We start from the raw sequence: 13,132 nt of genomic DNA, 5'->3' as shown, positions 1-13,132 counted from the left end.
CAGACTGCAACCAGAATACTTGTGTATAACCCTAAAAACTGCCACTTATGTTAATAATCAATTACCCACCAAGATGTCCAAGCAGAACAATTGACCACAAGTGTAAAAAAAATGTCAGAGCTGCAAAGATTGACAGAAACCTGACCAATGAGAGGCCTTAAACAACATCCAGGGACTGTTCTAGAATAAGTACCACTTATTTGCTTCACATTTCTAGGACATCATTTATAAGAAAGAAGAATGAGAAACCACAGCCATGACTGTGGGGCTTTCTTCCCTTCCCAGAATTGCTCCTTATGTAGCTGTCTATGCCATAGTGGCTCCAAGTTTTCTATACGAGGGGTCTAAAACACAAACCTAACCAAGAGGAATGGAACGAGATTTGTCTTAAGGCTGGGTTTGCTTAGCAAGATTGCTGTTTTTACTTAGAATGAATGTTTATCTGGAATGGCTTATGGTGAGGGGACTGCTGACCAACGTTATAGGAGGTAAAACACTTTCAAGCCTCCACCTTGCACTGTCATCAGTCTGTGACCATGGAAGGGAATCAAAGAAATGTGTGTTGTTCTGCCTCTTCAGACCAAAAAAAAAAAAAAAAAAAAAAGGTAACCCACTAGGGTGGCCAACCATAGTGGTTTGCCTGGGACGGAGTGATTTCCCAAATGATTTACCAGTGCTTTGGCAACTTTTTAGTTGCCTGGGAACAATCCCAGGCAAACTGAGATGGTTGGTATCCTATGGCCTAGAGAACACGCAGCTCTCAGACATATTTTATTTTGTCATTGGGTGTTATTTTTAAGTTTCAGTAAGTTAGGATCATTTAAGAATTAGGTTTCCGGCCAGGCACGGTGGCTCATGCTTTTAATCCCAGCACTTTGGGAGGCCAAGGCGGGCGGATCGCGAGGTCAGGAGATCGAGGCCATCCTGGCTAACATGGTGAAACCCCGTCTCTACTAAAAAATACAAAAAATTAGCCGGGCATGCTGGTGGGCCCCTGTAGTCCCAGCTACTCCAGTGGCTGAGGAAGGAGAATGGCGTGAACCCGGGAGGCGGAGCTTGCAGTGAGCCGAGATCGGGCCACTGCACTCCAGCCTGGGTGACAGAGCAAGACTCCATCTCAAAAAAAAAAAGAATTAGGTTTCCTTACCCTCCAGATACATGCCTTTTTAAACAATTCAGAAGATATACCCACTCTGAGACCTGTATTCCCCCAGGGCAGTCATCAACCAGGGACAAGTGGTGGCAGCTGCCCCCTTTAGACAGTTCATGTTCTTCGCATGTCTTCACAGACCTCACCTGAGCTGTTTTCACTTATTTATGTCACCTTTCTGACCTGAGGCATAAGGCTGCACATTAAAAACACCCAGGTGGCCTTTACAGTTCCAATATTTAGACTGTACCCCAAAACAACCGTATAAGGATCCTAGGGGTGGAACTCTGGCATCCACATTTCTCTTAATATGGTAAAATACATATAACATAAAATTCAGCATTTTAACCATTTTGAATGTACAATTCTGTAAATTAAATACATTCATATTGTGCAACCATCACCACCATGCATCTTCAGAACTTTTTTTCATGATTCCGAATATAAACTCTGCACCCATTAAACAATAGCTCCCCATTCTTCCCTACCTCAGCCTCTGGTAACCACTGTTCTATTTTCTGTCTATAAATTTGTCCATTCTAGGTAGCTTACATAAGTGGAATCATACAGTATTTGTCTGGTTGTGTCTAGTTTATTTCACTTAGCATAATATTTTTAATGTTCATCCATGGTATAGCATGCTTCAGTATTTTCTTCCTCTTTAATGAATAATATTCCACTGTAGGTATATACTACATTTTGTTTATCCATTCATCCTCCTATGGACATTTGAGTTATTTCTGTTTTTTGGCTGTTGTAAATAGTACTGCTATAAACATAGAGGAACATGTATCTACTAGAGTCCCGGCTTTCAATGCTTTGGGGTGCATACTTAGCAATGGAATTGCTGGGTCATGTTGTAATTATATGTTCAATAACATTTGTATTTTTAAAGCCCCCCCAGGTGATTCTATTGTGCAGACAAGGCTGTGGACTTCTGTATTAGAACTTGTAAACTCTGAAGAATCTACACTTTCTCGTTTCCATGCGTGTGTGGCAGGGAACAAATGAACATCGTAGTTAACTCAGACATAAAATAGGAGTTTAAAAACAGTTTTGAGAATACATAGAATGTCTTTCTGCCATCTTCCTCAAGCCTCTGAAAACAATTCTCTGCAGTCGTTTATTGGATGCTTCCATCAATCTTTCAGAAGAACTACCCTCAAAGAATATTTCAAATTTCATTATATATACTGCTTTAAAATTTTAACTCAATCTGTAGAATTTTATAAAAATGCACTGGATTAGAAAATGACACAAAAATAATATCCACTGGTTTTCTTTTATAATATCATGCAACTAAAGTGACACATTTTGGAGTAGTACAGTTATTAAAATGCAGCCCTGTGCCAGTATGAATGTCACTTATATTTAAAAGGAAAGTAATTTTACATGATTTGCTCTCTTATCTTTTGTCCTAGCAATACAGAGAGATTTGTGGATTCAGTGACTTCATCAGATGGTCTTATTCCCTCTACCATACTACTTTAAATTAAGACTGGAAGCTTTTAGAATCCTTCTTCCCAGGGGAATTTATAAAATGTCGAAATGGTCACATCAGCCACTTGGGGCTGGCCTGGGAATAAAGACTTAAATTTGGCCATGGGAATAGAAGAGGAATATTTCCTTGAACTTCTTTCGCCCTCCTGGTCTTTCTCCTATGAAAACATTCCATTGTGCTGTATCATTGTCCAAACAGAAACACAAGCAGCTGAACTCAATTTATCAGGGAGCTCATTTAGGTATCATCTAGGAATAGGAAACCCACTTCAGTGACTTGAACACTGAAGGGAGGTTATGAATTCATGTAATCAGGAGGAAGAAGGGTAGGCTTCAGAGGAAGTGAGATCCAGAGATTCAATATTCCCATAGTATGCACTTTCCCTCTGTTGGATATCCTGTAGTGTTGTCTTCATCCTAAAGTGGCTGCCCAGCAGGTCCACACTCTCCCCTTACATGACCAAAAGATCTGCTATAGTTCTGTATTTTCCCTCTTTACACCACGCTGCCCAGAGGGAGTCATGAGGGTCTCCTCTAATAAAGCTAATAACGTCCCCTCCTTGATTGGGAGGCACCAATCCCACCCATATCAGGTGACTGAGAATGGGAAGAGCGTGTTCTCCCATAGGAAACTCAGCATTCTCTTACCAAGAAAAGAGAGTAATCGATTCTGGGCAGCAAACAGTAAGTGTCTACGATGCCAAGTGTGTTCTGTCCAATGCAGAGCACAGAATGACTCTTAACCTCCCTTGTTCCCAACAACGCTGTCCAGTGGAACTTTTTGCAATCACAGAAATGTTCTCTATCTATGCTGTCCAGTGCAACGGCTACCTAACTATGTGTGACTGACTCTTCAGTACCTGACATGTGGCTAATGCAACCGAAGCACTTGATTTTTGAGTTGTTTTAAAAAGTAAGTTTAAATAGCCACATATGGCTAGGGGCTGCCATATTGTGTAGTGCAGTTCTAGAAACTGATACTCCATTAAAGCAACAGAAGATCACATTTTTTTCTCTGGGAAGCACATAATATTTATGGTGTATAATGGAGCATATTATCAATAAGCTTTCATATCTTTTTTCTGTTTATGAGGCTACTGTATCATATCCATTCTGTATATTTGCAATTAATTATTTAGACTTAAGTACAAAACTTTACATTTATTTCAGGTTAAGTTTTCAGAGGATCCCCATCCTTAAAGATATTTCTTATCCTGAATTTTAAAAATTCATAATATTACTTGCTCTACCAATCCTATGTTGGTCTCTATCATGAAGGGAATCTATCCCGTAACAGAGATTTTTTTTAACCTGTAGATTATGAATGGCTTCTAAGAGGACGTGAAACTACTGAAGATTTTTGTGTGCTTCTACTATGCTGTTTTTGTTCCCTCCAAGAGAAAGTTAAGTTCATTAAGTTTTCAAAGATTAAAATCAGTCATCAATAATTTGCACCTTTGCACAAATTATTAAAGCATGGCAGAAATCTATGACCTGCTGTTAAAAATGGCCATCCAGGTAAACAGGTAAACACCAGTGTTTAAACTACAGGCTCTGTCTCTGGTCCCTGACTGCTGCTCACCATGTGGCAGAGCCACAAAAATCAGAAACTTACACATGTTGGTCTCTTTCTTTAAGTTTTGACTTCTTCCCCAAATTTGCTAACTGTTGTTCACGCTCTAGAGCCCTTGGGTAGTTTTTGTATTTTGTCTACAGTTTATAGTTGTTGTGTGTGACAGTGTCCTTCTTATTACATTATGCATAACATTTATTTAACCAGATCTCTATTAATGACCATTTAGAATCTGACTTTTTTTTCCAGTCCAATCATTTCTGAAATGAACATCCTTATTTGTGCCTCTTGAGCAAGAATGCAACTAAAAATTGAGAAGTGGAGATGTAGCTTATGGAGTAAACACATTAAGATTATAAAACATGTGGCAGAAGGTCTGGAAACCAATAATTTTATCATAAATAATATCATCATATGAATTAACTATTTGGTATGAATTAATATACATAATAGAAGTCCAACATTTATTCATTGTATCAAACGTACCAAAATGCTTTCAGACAGGGTGGCCGCCCTGTAGTTACCACCAACATGCTTTCCAAAGTGCCTAAGTGCTGCCAATGCCCTGGTATATACAGCTAAAGGAACCTTGAATTTTTTCCTCTGGAACATTTGAAGAAGAGGGATTTCTATCCATTTGTAGTGAATTTTACATGACTATCAAAAGCCACAATCTACAATGAACTCAAACAAATTTACAAGAAAAAAACAAACAATCCCATCAAAAAGTGGGCGAAGGACATGAACAGACACTTCTCAAAAGAAGACATTTATGCAGCCAAAAAACACATGAAAAAATGCTCATCATCACTGGCCATCAGAGAAATGCAAATCAAAACCACAATGAGATACCATCTCACACCAGTTAGAATGGCCATCATTAAAAAGTCAGGAAACAACAGGTGCTGGAGAGGATGTGGAGAAATAGGAACACTTTTACACTGTTGGTGGGACTGTAAACTAGTTCAACCATTGTGGAAGTCAGTGTGGCGATTCCTCAGGGATCTAGAACTAGAAATACCATTTGACCCAGCTATCCCATTACTGGGTATATACCCAAAGGACTATAAATCATGCTGCTATAAAGACACACGCACACGTATGTTTATTGCGGCACTATTCACAATAGCAAAGACTTGGAACCAACCCAAATATCCAACAATTATAGACTGGATTAAGAAAATGTGGCACATATACACCATGGAATACTATGCAGCCATAAAAAATGATGAGTTCATGTCCTTTGTAGGGACATGGATAAAACTGGAAAACATCATTCTCAGTAAACTATCGCAAGGACAAAAAACCAAACACCGCATGTTCTCACTCATAGGTGGGAATTGAACAATGAGAACTCATGGACACAGGAAGGGGAACATCACACTCCGGGGACTATTGTGGGGTGGGGGGAGGGGTGAGGGACAGCATTAGGAGATATACCTAATGTTAAATGACGAGTTAATGGGTGCAGCAAAACAACATGGCACATGGATACATATGTAACAAACCTGCACATTGTGCACATGTACCCTAAAACCTAAAATATAATTAAAAAAAAAAAAAGCCACAAGGCCAGAGAAAGTAGAAGTAATTGGGCAATCCAAAGCACTTATTTATCCTTGATATTCTTGCTTACATCTTAAAACTGGGCTCAGGACCACAGGGACCAACCCCGCATGCTTTGCCTTGTCTCATGCTGTGAGGCCATCAGGGAAACATTGTATTTGTACAATCCCGGAGCCACAAAGTTTGCAAAAGTGCACACTGTGAGGACAGGATGATGAAAAGGAAGCTCCTCTCAACTGTCCACCCCTAATGTATGCCAGCCCCACTCTGAACAAACAGCAGCCTTCCCAAAGAGCAAACGTTAAGGATTATTAAACCTTCATTTCTTAATTTCCATTTTGATTCAAAAATCGCAGGAGGCTATGATCTTACTTTATGAGTCTTTCCCTATGCAGTTGGAATTGGTGATCTGACATTTATAAGCTGGGAAATGTAGGGTTTTTCTTTATGGCATTAAATATTCTCTTTCATGATGGTGTTTCACTTTACAAATGGCAAATATATCATGATGTGACCTGCGTAGAAGTGTTTTCAAGGGAGGTTTGGGAGTTCTGAAAAATTCACCTTGCCGTGTGGCATGTTGAAAGCCCGCTCTCACATCTGATACACTTTATGCTGGCACCATGCACCATATTGGTGAGAGAAAGCTAACCAATACGGGGAAAGACTTGGAGTTTCCGTTTCATATTCAGCAAAGTTGTTTTTCTAATGAATTCTAAGAACATAACAAAGATGCCATTGGTATCAAGCTCTTTCATATTTTTTTTTCAGTCAGGTGTTTATGCGGGAAATACTAAGCATTCACATGTGCCAAACCTCAATCTAGACCCTGTGGGGAATACACACATGAAATATCCTTAGACCAGCTTAGGGTAAGGTCCTAGTTAGTTTCTTGCTCAGGAGAGCTTCCAAGGTCAGGCTTTTTATGCAGTTCAATGTGGCAGTGTTGACATTTTAAGAGAAATACAGTTTGTACCTTTATGGAAAGAATATAGAGCATGTGAATGTTAAGTAAAAAATCACAACTGTGTGAATTCACAATGACGTGAAAGTTCTCACCCTGCTTTATAACTTAAACCCAGCTGAGTTCGTGTCCCTCCCTCCCCGTTAGAGAGCCGACATCCAGTGAGCAATGAGCCTCTTGCTTTTTTTCCTCCCAGTTCCTTTCATTCTTTCTCCTCCCTTATTGACGGAGTGACCCCTATGTGCCCGGCACCCTGTAAGAATAGGAAATGCACACTATGCCCCCTGGCACTCTTGCTTATGCTACCTGAGGATTCAAGGGCAGGCTTTACCTTCATGGTTCCTACAAGGTGATCATGCCTTTTCCTTCTCTTAGCAGAGTTCTAAGAATGCCCAGGACCATAAATCAACAAGTTGTCCATGGCAAACAATCTACCAGGGCTTGGGGATAGCTGGGCAGTATTTCTCTAGGGAACGAAGGCTGGCTAAATAGCCAAAGTTTATTGAAGTGCTCCATACATTGCTTAAGACTAGAATTCACAGTCAACTGCCTGGGGTGGCTTTCACTCCATCCTTCCTTCCAAGAACCACAGAGATGAAGTAAATGAGCCACAGGAATAGGGATTTCTTCCAGGCTGGAGATATTACAACCCTTCTCTCAATATAAGAGTTGGCTTGAAAAGGCAGCATTCACTATTGAAGGGATAACTCTAAAGAGGGCTTGTGGTTATAATGGTTTTATGATTATTTTGGATCTTTGTAAAGACTCCTGTGTTTGGGTAACTGATTCCACACTGGAGAGATCACACAAACATTCCTTAACATTAGTCTGTGGCTTTGTTAGACAGAATTGAAAGAGCTCTGTGTCCATTCCAGTCCCCACTCACACCCAAAATCATCTGTCATTCACATGACTGTGGATTTTTTTTTTTTTTTTCAGAATTAGACTCTTAGTCTTCTGGGGTTTTTTTTTGTTTGTTTTTGGTTTTTTTAAATTACATATAAAAAAACAGTCTCCAGGAAGTCTGTGCTATGTGTTGAAAACAAAGGATACTTAAGTGAGGTTGTTGTCTTCCAAAAGCCTATAGATAAGAAGGTAACATTTGCTAGTTTAAGTGCAAACATACATACACATACATATATATGTATAAAAACAAACAAATACACAAGTTGGAAAAATATCTGCCCCTTTTATCATTAATCAATGGATCAGGAAATATCACCTGAGAAGCTATCCTTTGGGGGAAGTCTACACTATATGTTGAAAATAAAGACGTTTAAGTCAGGTCACTGTCTTCCAAAAACCTATAGATGAAGAGATTTTTCATTGAAATACACTCATACGTACATACATAAAAATAAATATTGCATGTTCTCACTGATATGTGAGAACTGAAAAAATTGATCTCATGGAGTTGGAGAGTAAAATGATGGTTACCAGAGACTGGGAAGAATAGTGGGTGTGGCGGGGATTGAGGAGGAGTAAAGACCCAGTTAATGGGTATAAAAATACTGTCAGGGAGAAAGAATAAGATCTAGTGTTCAGTGGCACAACAGGGCAACTATAGCTAATAATTTATGGTACATTTCAAAATAACTAAAAGAGTAGAATTGGAATGTTTTTAACAATATTTTTGCTATATTTCAAAATAACTAGAAGAGTGGAATTGAAATGTTCCTATCACAAAAATATGATAAATGTTTGAGGTGATGGATACCCCAATTACCCTGATTTGATCATTATATATTGTATACTTGTATTGAAATATCACATGCACCCCATAAATATGTACAACTATTATGTATTCATAACAATTAAAAATTTAAAAAAATTTAAAAGAATTTAGCAAAAAACACCACACAGACATACACAAAAAAACAAATTACCAGGTTGGAAAAAAAATACCAAAGATGACAAAAGATATGCGTTGAGCAAATATTTTCAAAGTATTTGTTTACTAGGCATGTTGTAGTGCCAATAGAGAGCTGTTATTTTAGGGAGATAGACAAGTAATAAACAAGTAAATATATAATTTCAGGTAATAGAAAGTTCTATAGAGAAAAAATAAAGTAGGATAAAAATGAATTATGAGAGAAGTATGATATTTACATAGAGTGCGGTCAGGAAAGTCCCCTCTGAAAAGGTGATATGTGATATTAGGCCATGTGAAAATGTGTGTGGGAAGTAGTCATATGTCCAGATCATGCAGGACCCTGAAGATAACAGAAAGGGCTCTTCATTCTGTTATTTTCAGTAAGATGGAAGAGAATTTGGGGGTTAAAGGTGAGGACTGGCATGGCCTAAAGTGTGTTTTAATAGGATCACTGTGACTTCTGTGCTAAAAGCAGACTGCAAGGGACAGAAGCTGAAGCAGGAGGTGAGTTAGAAGGTTCCTGCAATATCCAGGTGAGAGCTGATGATGGCTTTGCCTGGGCTGGCAGTGGAAGTGATAAGAGGTGGCTGAATGAATATTTTGAAGATAGAATTAACAGAAATTGCTTCTTGGTTAGAAGTGAGGTGTGAGAGGAAGAGAGGATTCAAGGAAAATACCAAGGTTTCTGCCTGAGCCTGAGCAATTGGGAAAATTGGTAGCTAAAATAGGAAAGACTGTATGAGGATCTGGACTGCATGGAGGTAGAGATGAAGGGAGGGGTGGTGAATGTCAGGAGCTCAGTTCTGGCACATTGAGTTTGACATGCCTATTAGACTTCCAAGTGGAAATGTTAATTATGCGATTGAATAAACAGGTCTTGAGTTGCAGGGAGAGGTAATCAAATTGGGGATACAAATTTGGGTGTATTTAAAACCTTTATTCAACCTAGGGAGTGTATATAAAGAAAAACAAAGGTGTCTATAAAGAAAGAAAGGACTGAACTAAGAGTGGCCCCAAAATTTAGAAGTCAGAGAATCAGAAAGACTCTGCAAAAGAGATTGAGAAGGAGTGGTCTGAAAGAGAAAAAGAAAACCTGGCACATATGATGCCCTGGGATTCAAGAGAAGAAATTGTCTCAAGAAGGAGAAATTTATCAAGGTCAAAAGCTATTGCTTGTGCAAATAAGGACTGAGAAATAAATTAAAAGCTAATTAAAGTAAAAAAAAAAAAGAGGTAGAAGTATATAGCTAAAAAGTGAATAGAGAAGATTACATAGAATGTCTAAAAACAAACAAAAAAACCCCAAAAAACTGGTTTACTACAAAATAAAGTGGGAAAAAAGAGAAAAAGGCAAAAGAAGATATAGGACTTTCTTAAATAAAATATAGGACATATTTAAAACCCAAGCGTATTAGTAATTATATTAAATATAAACTGCTAAGTACTCCAATTAAAAGGCAGAGACAGTCGGGCGCGGTGGCTCACGCCTGTCATCCCAGCACTCTGGGAGGCTGAGGCAGGCGGATCACAAGGTCAGGAGATCGAGACCATCCTGGCTAACATGGTGAAAACCCGTATCTACTAAAAATACAAAAAATTAGCTGGGCTCGGTGGCGGGCGCCTGTAGTCCCAGCTACTCAGGAGGCTGAGGCAGGAGAATGGCGTGAACCTGAGAGGCAGAATTTGCAGTGAGCCAAGATCGCGCCACTGCACTCCAGCCTGGGTGACAGAGCAAGACTCAGTCTCAAAAAAAAAAAAAAAAAAAAAGGCAGAGATTGCTAGCCTAAATAAAAGTAGCAAAATTCATACATATGGTGTCTACAAGAAAAAAACATTTTAAATATAATGACATAGGTTACAAGTAAAAGGATGAAAAAGGTATATCATAAAAATACTATTATATAAGAAAACTGGAGTGAGTATATTCACATCAGATAAAGTAGACTTCAGAACAAAGAGCATTGCCAGAGGAAAAAAAAAAGGGATATTTCATAATGATAAGGTTAACTTGTTACGATAATGTTATAACCATAATGCAAAACCATGTGTTCCCACTGGAATGGTTAAAATTTAAAAGACTGACAGCATCAAATACTTTCAAGAATATAAAACAACTAGTATTCTCATACATTGCTGATAGCAGTGTAAAATGGTATAGCCAGTTTAGAAATCAGTCTACTAGTGTTTCATAGTTAAATTTACATCTACTTATGAACCAGCAATTTATTCATATGTATAGAGCCAAGAGAAATGAAAACATATGCTTTTAAACGATGTGGATAAGAATGTTTATAGCAGCTTTGCTCAAAATAGCCCCGACTTGAGACAACCCAAATTTCCAGACAAGAGAATGGAAAAAAATATGATATAATTATAAAATGGAGTACTACTCAGCAATTCAAAGGAATGAATCACTGTTACGCATAGCAAAGTGAATGACTCTCCAAACTATTTTTTTTTAGCAAAAGAATTCAGATACCAAAAAAAAAAAAAAATGCGGTTTTTGCAATTACTTTTACTTTAAACTTTTAAACCATAATTATGAAGTCCTGGGACAAGCAAAGCTAATCTACAAGGATAACTCAGAAAAGTATGTGCTTCTGGAGTAGTGGATCGGTGGCAGGGTTTAACTGGGATGAAGCACAAGGCTGCTTTCTGGGATGATGGAAGTGTTCTTTAGCTCTATGGGGCATGGTTACTTTGCTACAGTTCATCTCACTGTATGATTATTATAACTCAACAAAATTGTTTATAGAAAAGGAAAAAGTTTAGAAATAAAATATTTTAAAAGTAAAAAGATAGAGATCTATGATACTTGCCACTTATGCACAAAAAAGCCAAAAAATCTCTTTATTTCTATTGATACTATGCATATGTGTAGAATTAAGAGCAGCATTTTTACATTAAAAGAATCTGACTCAGTAGCTGTTCCTGTCTGACTCAGCACTAATCATAACTAACAATAGCATTTTCTCGCTTACATTTCACAACACTCTATGTAGTGGTTTGTTTTACTTACTCCATTTCACACATGAAACAACCGAATACTAGAGAGTAAAATGACTTGCCCAGGGTGATATCATTGTTGAGCAGTAGAGTTAGAACTTGACTGCATGTTTTGATTACCCTAGAGTTGGTACCTTTAACCACCACATTGTACTTCTTTTCTAGAGGGGACACAGGCACTCTCTAAGGGGTCTCCTGAGTCTCTGTAAGATCTCAGACAATCTCACCACGTATTCTGTCTGTCTCCGATCATGCCGTCTTCTGGGGCTTCCAGATTCTATCTTACCCCCTTGTACCTGGTTCTAAGCTGCCTACCTAGCTCCTTTAGACCAATGCTTCATTTAGAGTCACTGCCCAATGCTTCATTTAGAGTCACTGCTTGGCTTTTGTCTTTGGTTTTATGCCTATGTACTGTACTACTCACTAAAGCAAAACTTGAATGTGTTGGATCTTATGAAAACCAGTCCTTATCAATCAGAGTTTTAAAAGTCTGACTTGCAGATTCTGATAATTCAACTACTTTGTGTTTTCCAAAATTCAAAATTTCTAAAGGCTAAGGCTAGATCTGGCAAGAAAGCAAGAGAAATAAGTAATAGGTTAGAATGTAAAACAAACAACCTTTCAGCAAGCTATGCCTTTTAACCCTGGGAAATACTCTGGTGCCTTAGAGAACACAGGTCAATGTATCGCTTTTCCACTTTATTAAATTATTAGTATTAAAAAATAACTCTGAGCAAGCAACAAAACACAGCACAGTGCTTTCTACCAATAAAATTTAATTTGCTATCTCAAGAGCTGCTGGCTTTTATCGCCATAGATTGGAGCATGGTATTTTCAGGGATAAAGTCTTTTTTCTTCTTTTTATCTAGTTTGGAGGAAACATGGCCAACATTAGTTCCAAATATTTTATTTCAAGCATAAAGCACAGAACCAATACTAATAAACAACAGGCTCTTATGCCAACATTGGTGCATGTTTTTGTTATTGCATTATATTCCATGAGAGTTATTGTGCATAATTAAATAGAAAAAAAAACCCTTGAACTTGGAATTATAAAACCGTCACCACAAACCAACGATTCCACTTGATGTGTATGAAATCATTAAATGTATTATAAAAAAAAAAAGGAGAGAGAAAAATCTTTTCCTTGTAAATCATTAAAAATGCATGAGAGTTGAAAGTAAAGCAAACAGCCCATACATTTGCTTAGGGAACTACTACTGAAGAAGGCACTGCAATTCAGAACAGAAAATAAGGTTTTTTGAAATCAGAATGCCCTGTTATCCAAATGACTACCATGTGGGCTGTTGGGTAGAAAAGACTTATAAATTCCAAGAATATAAATGTTGGTCCTGGCATCCTGTAATAAAAAAAATGCTTGGAGGGTGGCTGTGGTCTAAAGGAGCCTCATGATTGAACAATTCAAAGGATGGGCTGCCATGGGATCTGTGAATGGCAAGAAGATTCAGAAAAACACATGCTGAGTTAGGACCTGTCTTC

At 38.1% G+C, this 13,132-nt stretch overlaps 1 long non-coding RNA gene across 1 annotated transcript in view; it reads left to right on the top strand.

The window, feature by feature from the left end:
* Window positions 1–8,908: 8,908 nt before the first annotated feature.
* The window catches only part of LOC131383815 (uncharacterized), a 97,685-nt gene continuing 93,461 nt past the window's right edge, over window positions 8,909–13,132 (top strand). The window contains exon 1 of the long non-coding RNA XR_009214153.1: window positions 8,909–9,036. This is a non-coding gene — a long non-coding RNA (uncharacterized LOC131383815). The remainder of the gene's footprint in view (window positions 9,037–13,132) is intronic.

The sequence above is a fragment of the Hylobates moloch genome, unplaced genomic scaffold (assembly GCF_009828535.3).
Source record: "Hylobates moloch isolate HMO894 unplaced genomic scaffold, HMol_V3 SCAFFOLD_6, whole genome shotgun sequence".
Lineage (NCBI taxonomy): Eukaryota > Metazoa > Chordata > Mammalia > Primates > Hylobatidae > Hylobates > Hylobates moloch.
This window is presented reverse-complemented; position numbering and strand designations above follow the sequence as displayed.